Source organism: Haliotis rufescens, unplaced genomic scaffold, assembly GCF_023055435.1.
Source record: "Haliotis rufescens isolate VD_foot unplaced genomic scaffold, xgHalRufe1.0.p SCAF_16, whole genome shotgun sequence".
NCBI classification, from domain to species: Eukaryota; Metazoa; Mollusca; class Gastropoda; order Lepetellida; family Haliotidae; genus Haliotis; species Haliotis rufescens.
In genome coordinates this window covers 4,584,828-4,597,091 of record NW_025963846.1, presented here as the reverse complement: position 1 = coordinate 4,597,091, position 12,264 = coordinate 4,584,828, and the positions used below count along the sequence as shown (strand labels likewise).

At 36.9% G+C, this 12,264-nt stretch overlaps 1 protein-coding gene across 1 annotated transcript in view; it reads left to right on the top strand.

Annotated features, from left to right (window-relative positions):
* LOC124144297 (dynein axonemal heavy chain 3-like) overlaps nucleotides 1-12,264 on the top strand; it is a 179,631-nt gene that overhangs the window by 91,927 nt on the left and 75,440 nt on the right. The window lies entirely within an intron of this gene.

The following is a 12,264-nucleotide window of genomic DNA, read 5'->3' as shown; positions in this document are numbered from 1 at the left end:
GAAATTCTCATTATCAAACAGTGTGATCAGGAGATAGTTTAGTGTTCTTGGTTGTCTTTGAAATTGATATGCACTGTTGGAAACTGCAGTGTGGGAAACAAAAGGTATATTTCAGCGGCTATGATGGGATTTCTCAGCCAATATCCTGTTATGCAGTAGAAACAAAACGTCTTTTCTTCACACATGACCTGATTTTGCGTTGCACATATACACTATTCACTGCATGTCTGAGCGTGTGTGTTGGTTGGATTTACGACTCATTCACTTGTATTTATGGTCATTTACGTCAGAACTTGGAGGTTCTAGGTGGAGAGATAGTGCAAATATGTCAAATATACTCACATTTATAAAACTTGCTTTTTGAGTCTATTTCTAACATTTCCATGTAGCCATTGCCACCGAATATGAACAATTGAACATCATTGTCATAATCTTTATTAATTTTCTTGGTTGTAAAAACTCAAACTTAACTTCTCTGTATTGGGTCATTTTGGAAGAAAGATATTTTCATATATGTGAAATAATTTTTAAGTTGCAGAGGAGATTCCTGGTATGTGTTGCACTCCTGGATTAAAATGTCTAAGACTTGGAATACATCTATGTCAATAGATCTTATTTTTTGTAGGATATTGCATTAGTTTCGATTATCATCCAGACTACAAGTTCACCTCCAATCTATTCCCTCCAGTTGCATGTAATACATGCATATTCCATGCATTAATCAAGCATGCATCATAACTTCCATATATGATATATGTTATATCCTCTCTACACTCAAAGGCAACAGTATCTGTGATCTAGTAATACTGACATTCAACCAGTCACTGAAATCCTTATCCTGCTGATAGACATGACAACTAAGACAAGTACTGTCAGTGAGTGAGTGAGTTGGGTTTGACGCCATATTGAACAGTATTCCAGTTATATCATTGTGTGTCAGCTTAATGTGGGAGGAAAGCACGATGTGATGCAGGTCTCAGATGTTTACCCCTTTGGTGAAACACATGAGCACGGGTATGGGGCTGACAAACCTAGAAACATATTTGGGGTGAACAGGGATTCGAACCCACAATCATAAGTTTTTGGAGTGCCCAAGGGATGCAACTCTGCACAGCGCATTGCAGCGCCTTAGATGACAGGGCCAGCCGTGCCCCCAGTACTGTCAGTGAAGGATGCCATTAACATCCTTATCGCAGATTGTTCAAGTCTGTACATTTTGGGCTTTATTGCTACATCATTGTGTTTTTATGTGATGTTTTCGTAAACTCCATGTTCTCCTGAATCAAACCGAAACGCAGCACCATAACAGGGCATATGTGATCTTGGTCTGTCAGCACCAGACTGATGCCACCTGACAGGATCGGTAGGTCAGAGTTGCTGACTTGGTTGATGCGTGTCATCATATCTGAACTGCGTATATTGACGCTTGTGATGACAATCACTCGATCGTCTGATCCAGACTTATTTAGAGACTGCCATCATATATATGGAATTATGCTGAGTGTGGCTTTAAACAACAAACAAAGAAAAAACCCAAAACCATGATTCAGCTTTTATGTCCACATGATCCAGACTTATTTCCAGAACTTATTTCCAGACTGCCATCATATAGCTGGAATTATATGCTGTGTGGCTTTAAACAACAAACAAACAAACAAACAAACAAACAACCAATGATTCAGGTTTTATGTCAACATGACTTTTGTTACTTTGGCCTAAGCTCCGACATTATGCTGACAATCCATGATATAACTGAAATACTGTTCAAACTCACTCACTCACTCACTCAGACTTGGACAAGTGCCAGCAGTCTCAGTTAATCGTCACAAGTGGGCAAGTTGATTGAATAGGCTCTACAAGACCATCAGATATAGGTAGATATAAGTGATAATACTCATTTAACTCTTTTACTTTCAATGACACAAGATTTGTTTAACACACATCTCCAAAACTGGTCATCACAGACACTGTTGCCTTTGAGAAGACTATTGAAACAGGTGCAAACTGAGTTTTTGCTTTCATAAATTGACTAAAAAATTCACTTTGCTTTTGCCTGCAGGAAATTCAGGTAACCTTGTCGTGTGTTATGTGTTTTGTACTGGTGGTCAGTAGATGTGCTAGTCAAAGGGAGATAACTGTGTCTCAGCTTGGCAGTGAAAGTACATTTCCGTGTTCACCTGTATGTTTTCTTGTGTAAAAGTAACAGATTGTAAGGAAATGATATATTACTGAAAAAAAAGAAGTCTTTAAACAAAATAGATAAATTTGGCTGAAATGATTTATATGTCATCAGTCAGTTATTTTTGATAATTGCTAAATTTTGGTTCCCCTTTCCGATTTCTGTTTAGCTGAGGTCTGTAGTTTTGCTGCAAGCATGTGTGTTGTATTGTCTGTTTGTCCTCCTTGTTGTTTATTTGTTTTCTTAATGTTCCTATAATTATTTTTGTCATTTTCATATCATTTCTTCAAAATAAAGTGAAAGAATGAAAAAAACCCAAAATTTATCATTGCAAGACCATAGCTAAATAACCAGAAAAGTATCAGAGATAAGGTTTGAGAGACATGCCATATGTTCTTAAAGCCCCACCCTGACTATAAATAGCCCGCAAGGTGGCGGTGTTTCAGTTTCGAACAATGACTGACAATGTAAACACAACCGAGTGTCGGGAGACGTTTTTTGAAAACCATAAGGGAACCAGATCACCATTGACCGTCAAACTTCGTATCAACTTGAATGACAAATCATGGATACAACAAATGGCTCCATATCAAGATATAAGTCAATAGATTTTCTGTAGTTTTATCATAAAAAATCGTATCGATCGTGTTTGGCGTCTGCATCAATCACAGTGGGCGGAGCTTATTTACGGTTGCGCTATAAATAGCAAAGCACATGGTCATGTGTACATGTGACACATTCAATGCATTTGTGGTCAAAGTGAATTGTGTTGCATATTTTTTACGGCAGAACATCAGTTTCGGTTAATGTAACAGTAACGATGTTTAAATACGAAATTGACGACGCGATTCTTTGAGTTCAATCCGAAAATTACAGATATTTGTTTAGTTTTGGTCATTTGCATTCAACAGTTAGATTTGTGCCACACAATAATCAGTTTATATTTATAAAACCTAAATTATTACACAGATTTTTCAACGTGTTTAGAAAGGGGCCTAATTTGAAGCACCAGAAGTTGCGCCAATATTTCTCAGCTTGACTACAATAGATGAATATGTCACGTGTATCAACATAACAATGCACATAAGCAACTGGTCTGGTAAATAAGTAACGAAATATACTTGATGTTTTGACCTACTGAAGGCGTATCCAGATAATATTGTACTTACGATAAACGAAAACTCCAATACACATATTCCAAGACAACTTTAATTATGAATTTCCTTTTCTATCACAGAATTTTCACACACAAAACTGAGTTTGATCATTAGATCCACACTTGTCCCATGTATTTTTTGTTCGGGGTATTTGGATACACTTCGCGCACAAGTTTTAAAATATAATCTGGGATCCCTTTCCCGTTTTGTCCACACCGATCCTTCATCTGCTGCAACGTTTATTTCCGTTTCTTCAAGTCCAAGTATCTACGATCTCTCCAAACATTTCGTTTATTTAGCTCAGTCCAGAAGCAATGTGTTCGAATCGACGAATTTCTGCAACATGGTGGCCGCACCATTCCCTAACTGCGATTGCCTGTGCCGTGTCACGCATGGTTGACAAAAGAAATGTGAACATACATATTCGGCTTCATCTGGTTCCACAATGAAATCTAGCTGTGACACTGATTCACTAATCCCAAGAATCGGCACTGAATTTATCAAAGTTTCTGTTGCACTTGCAAGGGCGGGAAGAGAGGCGCCATCTTGTCGATTCGAGTTGTGAATCGGAATGATGTCATCTTGAATTGGAACTTTCTCCACGATAAAGTCACCAATGTCATAATCGAAATTACTTAAGGCTCCCTGATTATCTCGAACAATTCTTCGTCAAATTAGGCTTCACATGAAAATGTTTTGTTGCTCATATTGAAGACAAGCGAAATTGCAAAGTTCTTGACAGTTGTAAGCAGTAACTCGATGCGCTCATGGGGCGTGGTTGCTAGGAGATCGCGTGGTCGGAAAGGCGAAAATAAAAAGTTTTAGAAAGTAATAAAATAAATGCCCAGTGCAATCCAAAAGTACCATGTACAGGATATTTAAAAAAAATAATATTCAAGAAAACAAATCTTTTCTAAAAATGCAAAATAATTTATTAATTCATCCCAAGGTCGTAACCCTGATCACGTGGTGAGTATTTGGAAGGAATCTTTGCGATGACGCCGTGAATGAGGCCGTGTGTATTACATTGTTGAAATCAGCTGCCCAGGAATGTTGAGGCATTGACATTATGACAGATGTTCGTCATTGATGGAGAGAAAAATGTATCTGAGAGAAACATTGTTGCTTTGAGCTTCGAGACAAAACATGTGTTAATGCCGAAATAGCCAGCGACCTGAATGTAAGCTTGATGAAAGTAATGTTGAAACCCATTTTCACGCACATGACAGAATTAATGTGAACAAATATGTATCTGAACATCGTTTCGAAGTCTGTGAGGCTGTCCGTATTTGAATATTTTTATCTCCATTCCGACGTGAAATAATATAATGTCTTCGTGTCTGAATTTTGCTGCCGCTGTGGAAAATTGCGCACCGATCTAATAAAAGAAATACTACTAGATCTACAATTGCACCGTCATAAAAGCACCAGGTCAACTTTATCTTTGTTCCGTTGTTTATTAAAAATTCGTTTCCGAAGCAAAGCGAATCGATCTACATCATAAATTAATTCATAGACTAGAAATGTCATCAAATAACTTACACAATTATTGAAAGACAATTTTTGATAAGTCATATATTTTATTTCGTCCGCCCGGTCTCTGATTAGTTGAGGCTTGAGGGGAGAAACACATACAAAAAATATGGATGGCCTTATGCAAATGACACTTGGCATGCCAATCAACAGGGATCTGGGTCACTGGGACCCACCAAGTTTCACGGATCGAGTTACTTAATTCGGCGTGAGGAGCTTCATCGGACAAGTGAGACTTTGCCAAAATACATTGCTACTGGGCAATGAAAAAACGACAAGAAACTACTTTGATCACTTGAAAATATTTTTGACCATTACCAGGGTTTTTTACACGATCGTTGTCATCTAGATTCCAGATGAGGCAAGACGAACACAACGAAGAAAAACATTGTTGAAATCACCGATTACTGTATATATTGTAAGAAATGCTATTTATAAACTGCAGATATACCGTACACCACAGATTAGGGATTGGTGCCCCAACACATTATGTTTCTTCGTTTACACTGCTCATATGCATCACGACAAATGTATTTCGTTCTAGTCCAAAGATCTAGAACTATAATTTGTGTGTTGGATAAATCGTGGACATTCCACGGTATCATTTTATGAAGATGTGAAGACAACATGGCAGGTAGGTTTTGAAACCAAAGACGTACGCGTTTGTTGAAAAGTCTTGGAATCGTTTGGTAGATATTCATATTACCATTAAAACTTACGTCCTTGTTGTCAAACGACCCACGTGGGTGGGTGTTTACATGACGTCACCCGTTTACGCATTAACCAATGAAATGTATGTGTTATCATGACGTCATATTGACCTGTCAAATCACTTGTATAAGCTCCGCCCACTAGAGTGCGGTAGTTACTACCGCAGATGGGGCTTTAATCCAGAAACATTTACATGTGACTCTGAAAACATCAAATGTGTGTATATTGAGCGTGTTAAGATCCAAGTTCAAAAGAATTATGCAAACTTATATGTCCCATCACCTAATTATTAAATCTCTGCATGTCATTTCAAGTTGCCCAGTAGATAAAAGTGTTCGTGAAGGCGTCTGCATGTACACATGTCGGTGTCAGGTCATGTTAGCTGTTGTCTTTTATATTATCCTATTGTCTCCATTAGAAATACAAAATTTGTTCCACAAATATGCTTGATCATTTTGTCACATCACACATTTGGGGATTCCGGGGTTAAAATGGGCAATCTGTGCTATCCAAAGTTAAAATGGGTCTCCAGTAGGGCTGGGACGGGTAACTCGGGTACTCGGGTCGGGTGGGTACTGAGGAGGACCCGGGTACCCACAGAACTACCCTGACCCGTGGTTAGTCACGTGATATATTGTTTAATGACAAAAAGTATCTAAAACTCTATGTTTAAACTACAAGTCACTAATGTTCGCAGTTCTTCCTGACTACTACGCCCATTCCTTCTGACTTTTATATGTTTGAATAAAAATAAAACTTCAGTCAACTTCAGTGTATACACCAGATCATTTCATACATGTATCTAAACACATTTTACCAGAGCTACAGTCAAACTTTTCCCAACTGGACAGTTTGTACTTACCTCTTGAGACCTACAGCAGGTACCCGGGTAGGGTCAGGTAATAAGGGGGTGGGTACCCGGGTAGTAAATTTGGACTCGTCCCAGCCCTAGTCTCCAGTAATCTAGGCTATTCAGGGTTAAAATCGGTCTCTAGCAATCTATACTATCCAAGGTTAAAATGGGTCTCTAGCAATCTATGCTATCCAAGGTTAAAATGGGTCTCCAGTAACCTAGGCTATTCAGGGTTAAAATTGGTCTCTAGCAATCTATACTATCCAAGGTTAAAATGGGTCTCTAGCAATCTATGCTATCAAGGGTTGAAATGTGTCTCTAGCAATCTATGCTATCCAGGGTTGAAATGGGTCTCTAGCAATCTATACTATCCAGGGTTAATAATGTGTCTAGCAATCTATGCTATCCAGGGTTAAAATGGGTCTCTAGCAATCTATACTATCCAGGGTTAAAATGTGTCTCTAGCAATCTATACTATCCAGGGTTAAAATGTGTCTCTAGCAATCTATGCTATCCAGGGTTAAAATGTGTCTAGCAATCTATGCTATCCAGGGTTAAAATGGGTCTCTAGCAATCTATGCTATCCAAGGTTAAAATGGGTCTCCAGTAACCTAGGTTATTCAGGGTTAAAATGGGTCTCTAGCAATCTATACTATCCAGGGTTGAAATGGGTCTCTAGCAATCTATACTATCCAGGGTTAATAATGTGTCTAGCAATCTATGCTATCCAGGGATAAAATGTGTCTCTAGCAATCTATACTATCCAGGGTTAAAATGTGTCTCTAGCAATCTATACTATCCAGGGTTAAAATGTGTCTAGCAATCTATGCTATCCAGGGTTAAAATGGGTCTCCAGTAACCTATGTTATACAGGGTTGAAATAGGTCTCCAGTAATCTATGCTTGTTGTAAGAGGCAATGGATTAGATGGTTAGGCTCAGTGATTGTTTGATTGTATATTACCATGACCACGAGGGGCTTTGCTCATAATATCAATCACAGGGTTGTTTGGTCTGATATTCAGGCTGCTGTGATATAGTTGAAATATTGCTGATTATTGTGTTTAATGAAACACAAAACAAATAAAACTTGTAAAAGAACACCTGATTCTTTCATAGTACTGTAGTCAATCTGTCATGGCATGACACATTAACTATAGTAATATGAAAGAATTGGGTTTTGATCAGTATCTATTTTGATTAAAAAAGTTTAAGATCATTTCAAATAGTTTTAAATCTTCATATTTTATTGGCTTAATTGATATGTTGTCTCCATTGTAGGCAATACTGTAGTCACCAGTATAGATCTGGGGTAGAATAGGTCTTCAGAAACCCATGCTTGCAGTAAAAAGCAAATATGCTTGTCGTAAGAAGCGACCCTTCAGTAGGTCAAGCTCGCTGACTTGGTTGATGCATGTCATCATATCCCAATTGTGTGGATCGATGCTCAGGATGTCAATCACTGGATTGTGTGGTCCAGCCTCAATTATTTACAGACTGCCGTCATATCGCTGGAATATTGCTGAGTGCGGCGTTAAACAACAAACAACAACAATGCTGTAGGGGTATTTCTGAGTCTTAAAGTAGCAATCTAGGAAGTGAATATGGTGAGCTACAGTGCATTTGTGCTTCTACTTCATCACAGTTGTGTTGTACATGTCAGTTTAACCTTATAATCATTGCTCCCTTGCTAGGAGGAAGGTACCACGGTAAGCAAGGTCCAGCACTGAATGTGATCATGTTTGTGTAACAACTGACATTAATCAAACAAATTAATATTTGGTAGTAGTGACAATTAGTGAAATTAGGCTGCTACGATGACAACTGTTGGCAGATACTTACACTAAAACAACATTTCACAACTATTCTAAAATATGTGTATCATTTTAGTTAATAATTGAAAAATATAAATACATTTAAATGTAAAACTATAGGTATATCTTTAGGTAATGGGGATTCAAAGTTAGGTTAGATGGTTCAAAGTGTTTATTTGAACTGTATATGTATTATTAACCATTGATCAGTGCATTTTGTATTGATGTTGGAGGTTAATAATTAACTTTAACTAGAAGTACTAACTGAAAAAGAAAACATTTATTCTATTAGCATCTTCAAGTTCAGGTGGTGGGATTTTTCTAAAAATAAAAAAGACAAGCCTTTCTTTCTTTACATTATTACATGTGATTTAAAAATAAAAATACTCAAGATGTTTAATTAGTATTTAACTAAAGGTGACAGGCTTATGTCTAAAAAAACCTGAAAACTGTATATTATTACAATTTTACAAGTTTTAATAAAATAATAATGAGTTGTTCGTTTCTTACTGGCAAGAGAAGCATGTGTGTATGAGTAGACTTGTGTGTGCATGTCAGTGTCTTAGGTCGTAGTAGGTCGGGGTTGTAGTTAGTATGTCGGGGTCGTAGTTAGCATGTCAAGTGTCTTAGCTTGTATGTTGGTCAGCCACACGTGTTATGCTTCATCCTGAAAGTTATGCATTGTAGTAACAGTCAATCATTTTATCCTGGTAGTTATGCGTTGTAGTAACAGTCAATCATTTTATCCTGAAAGTTATGCATTGTAGTAACAGTCAATCATTTTATCCTGGGGTTATGTGTTGTAGTAACAGTCAATCATTTTATCCTGGGAGTTATGCGTTGTAGTAACAGTCAATAATTTTATCCTGAAAGTTATGCATTGTAGTAACAGTCAATCATTTTATCCTGGGAGTTATGCATTGTAGTAACAGTCAATCATTTTATCCTGGGAGTTATGCGTTGTAGTAACAGTCAATCATTTTATCCTGGGAGTTATGCGCTGTAGTAACAGTCAATAATTTCATCCTGAGAGTTGTAAATTGTGGTAAACAGTCAATAATTTCATCCTGAGAGTTGTTAATTGTGGTAAACAGTCAATCATTTCATCCTGAGAGTTGTAAATTGTGGTAAACAGTCAATCATTTCATCCTGAGAGTTGTAAATTGTGGTAAACAGTCAATCATTTCATCCTGAGAGTTGTTAATTGTAGTACATAAGGCTTGCGTCTAAAAATATACCCAAGACAGTGAAATGTGTTCAGTCATACTGGATAATACCGCATGTCCCGATGTCCTTTAAATTGCATCCGATGTTATATAATATATTGGGAAATATACGTGAATCATTACGCAACAAGTTGACAGTTCTTTTAGCTACGCCCCTTTGCGCTTAGATGGAACCCGGTCGCAACAATGGCCACGAGAGGGGGAAGAGTTGCTATTCGCCTTGTCCCGGAATAACATGAGTTTTTCACGAACGCATGGGTAGATCCATTTAGTGCTTTGAAGAAAACTAGTTATAATGAAGTATGTTTCAGTGATACAAATATTCTGAAATTAATCTGTTAATGCACATGTGTAATCACTTTGATAATATCTTTGTGTAATAAATTGTGTGTTATTTATTTTTGTTCAACAAAGACAAAACCACAAAGCGTGTTTGCATCTGATGATTCGGTAAGAAATGTATTGAATCACTTCATCCTCTCCATGTATGCACTTCGCACCCTACTTCCCTGACAAATGATCAACATGCCCATGGAGGAAATAATATGCTTTATTCAGAAGAATTCTTTTTCTCTAAAATATTCATGTATATGCACTTGTACAGCTTGTTGAATATACAATTGAATTTGAGTTAAATGACACCTTTTTTATTTTGTTTAACTGAAAGTCATTATATGTTTATTATATTATATTTATTATATTTCTCAATTAGAAAACAGTTATGTTAAGACTAGTTGTCTTTAGGGAAGTAGGATCTGAGTAGGATCTGAATCCCATCTTCATATATCAACACAAATCTGATTAAGCTGCACCTGTACAATAATAACAAACAATTTATATGGATGGCAGGTTCCTTATTTACAACAGTGTAAATAAAACAGCTGTGCACTATGTTGGGTTATTTTCCCAAACTTTACAAATGGTCACTTAGAGCGATCTGACCGCACCTTGCACTCTGTGGTACCACTCTGTAGGATATCTCAACACACCTACAACCTGGATGAAAGCAATCTTTCAGCTTACACGATGACAGTCTTGTACATGGCAGTCATCTTTTTGACAATATTTTTGTGTAAAATATGAAGGTCTTATATGCTTTCATTTTTTTATTTCAAAAAAATATAAAAAATATATTACTTATCCTATATGATCGTGATTAGTTTAAAAATAAAAGTGACTTCCCAGGCAATTCATATCGTTTTACTCATACAGTTGTACTAATACTTTCACTTAGCTTATTCTAACATTTCCTTCTGTGGTTTGGGGATTAAGTGTACATCTGTTGCCATGGTAACAATGACGTTATGGTGTTAACAATGAGGTGTTAGGTGTTTCTACTTTCGCACACTTGTGTCTACCTGATCTGTACACGTTATCTTCTTAGGTGATAATGTACTGTATAATAAAAGAGAAATTATCATAAGTTAATCAGATGTATAACATTCTATATTTGATCAGGAAAGAATTTGTAAGGCGAGGTCAAGTTATTTGCTTTTATTCTTGATTTTTTCCAATACATGAAGACATGAGCAAACTAACTAAAAACTTTGTTAAGAAATGAAATCAGTAACTCAGTTTATGAGTGATTGAGTGAGTGAGTGAGTGAGTATGGTTTACGCCACTTTTAGCAATATTCCAGCAATATCACAAGAAATGGGCTTCACACATTGTACCCATTTCGGGAATCGAACCTGGGTCTTTGGCGTGATGAGAGAACGTTTTAACCATTAGGCTACCCGACCGCCCCTATGTTCTTGTGTATAACACACACCTCTTTGGAGTTAATTTGTCATGGCATTGGCAAACTGGAAAGAACAAATGTTGAGATAACAGTTTTCAGACCTAAATGTTGTTGTTTTATTGTAAACTTGCTAAACAGTGACGGTGAATCTGCAAGACAAGCAGTGAGATTGTGCTGGCCTGTGTATTGATTGTTAGGGGAGATGAGACAATAGAGGCATTCAGTTTGGCATGCAGAGTTGCATCCCTTAGCCTTGCCAGGATCTGCTAATAATGGAGTCAAATGTCAGATTCACCACTAATATGATCCTTGGTCAGCACTACAACATGGATTGTGGTTTTCACCAAAGTGGTAAACGTCTACGACCTGTGTCACTTTGGATTAAATTTTCATCAAACGCTGAATTGACATATTGAACATAATTAGTTGACTGTTTACAGCTTTAGTTTACTATTACTGTATTCGACGTAATAAGCGCCCCGGTCTAATAAGCGCCCACAGCGATATTTGCTAATATATTGGATAGTGAACAATCCCAATTAGCCCCCTTTCCAGTTGATCAATGTACACAACACTTATTTATTCGGGTATAATACGTGTGTTAAATGCATCCTTAATCATGGGAAATTAAATTCTGGAAAAATATATCTGTCGTATATAAACATTTCTGGCTGTCAGCATAAACCACGAAATTTACGATCTTTCAACTCGGTTGTTTTTTCGCCAAAATAATATTCTATTTAGAGCCCCCTATTTCTAATTTTGAGAGTGCCCTGGGCGCTTATTATGTCGAATACGGTATGTCATTGCTGAGGTTTCTGACAACGGGAAATAATATAATGTGATCTTCTCCAGTCATTTTTCTGCTCTGCAATTTATTCTTTGTTGCGGGAAAAATTGTGGTTTAACCATTATGGTATTTCTTATAATTATTCAATATGACAAACAACTCATGTAACATTTTAGATCATAATTGTTTTAACACAAACACTATTTTATTATGTTTAAAGGAGATTTGTGTGTGAAATAAGCCTTAAATGGCTATATGTGAA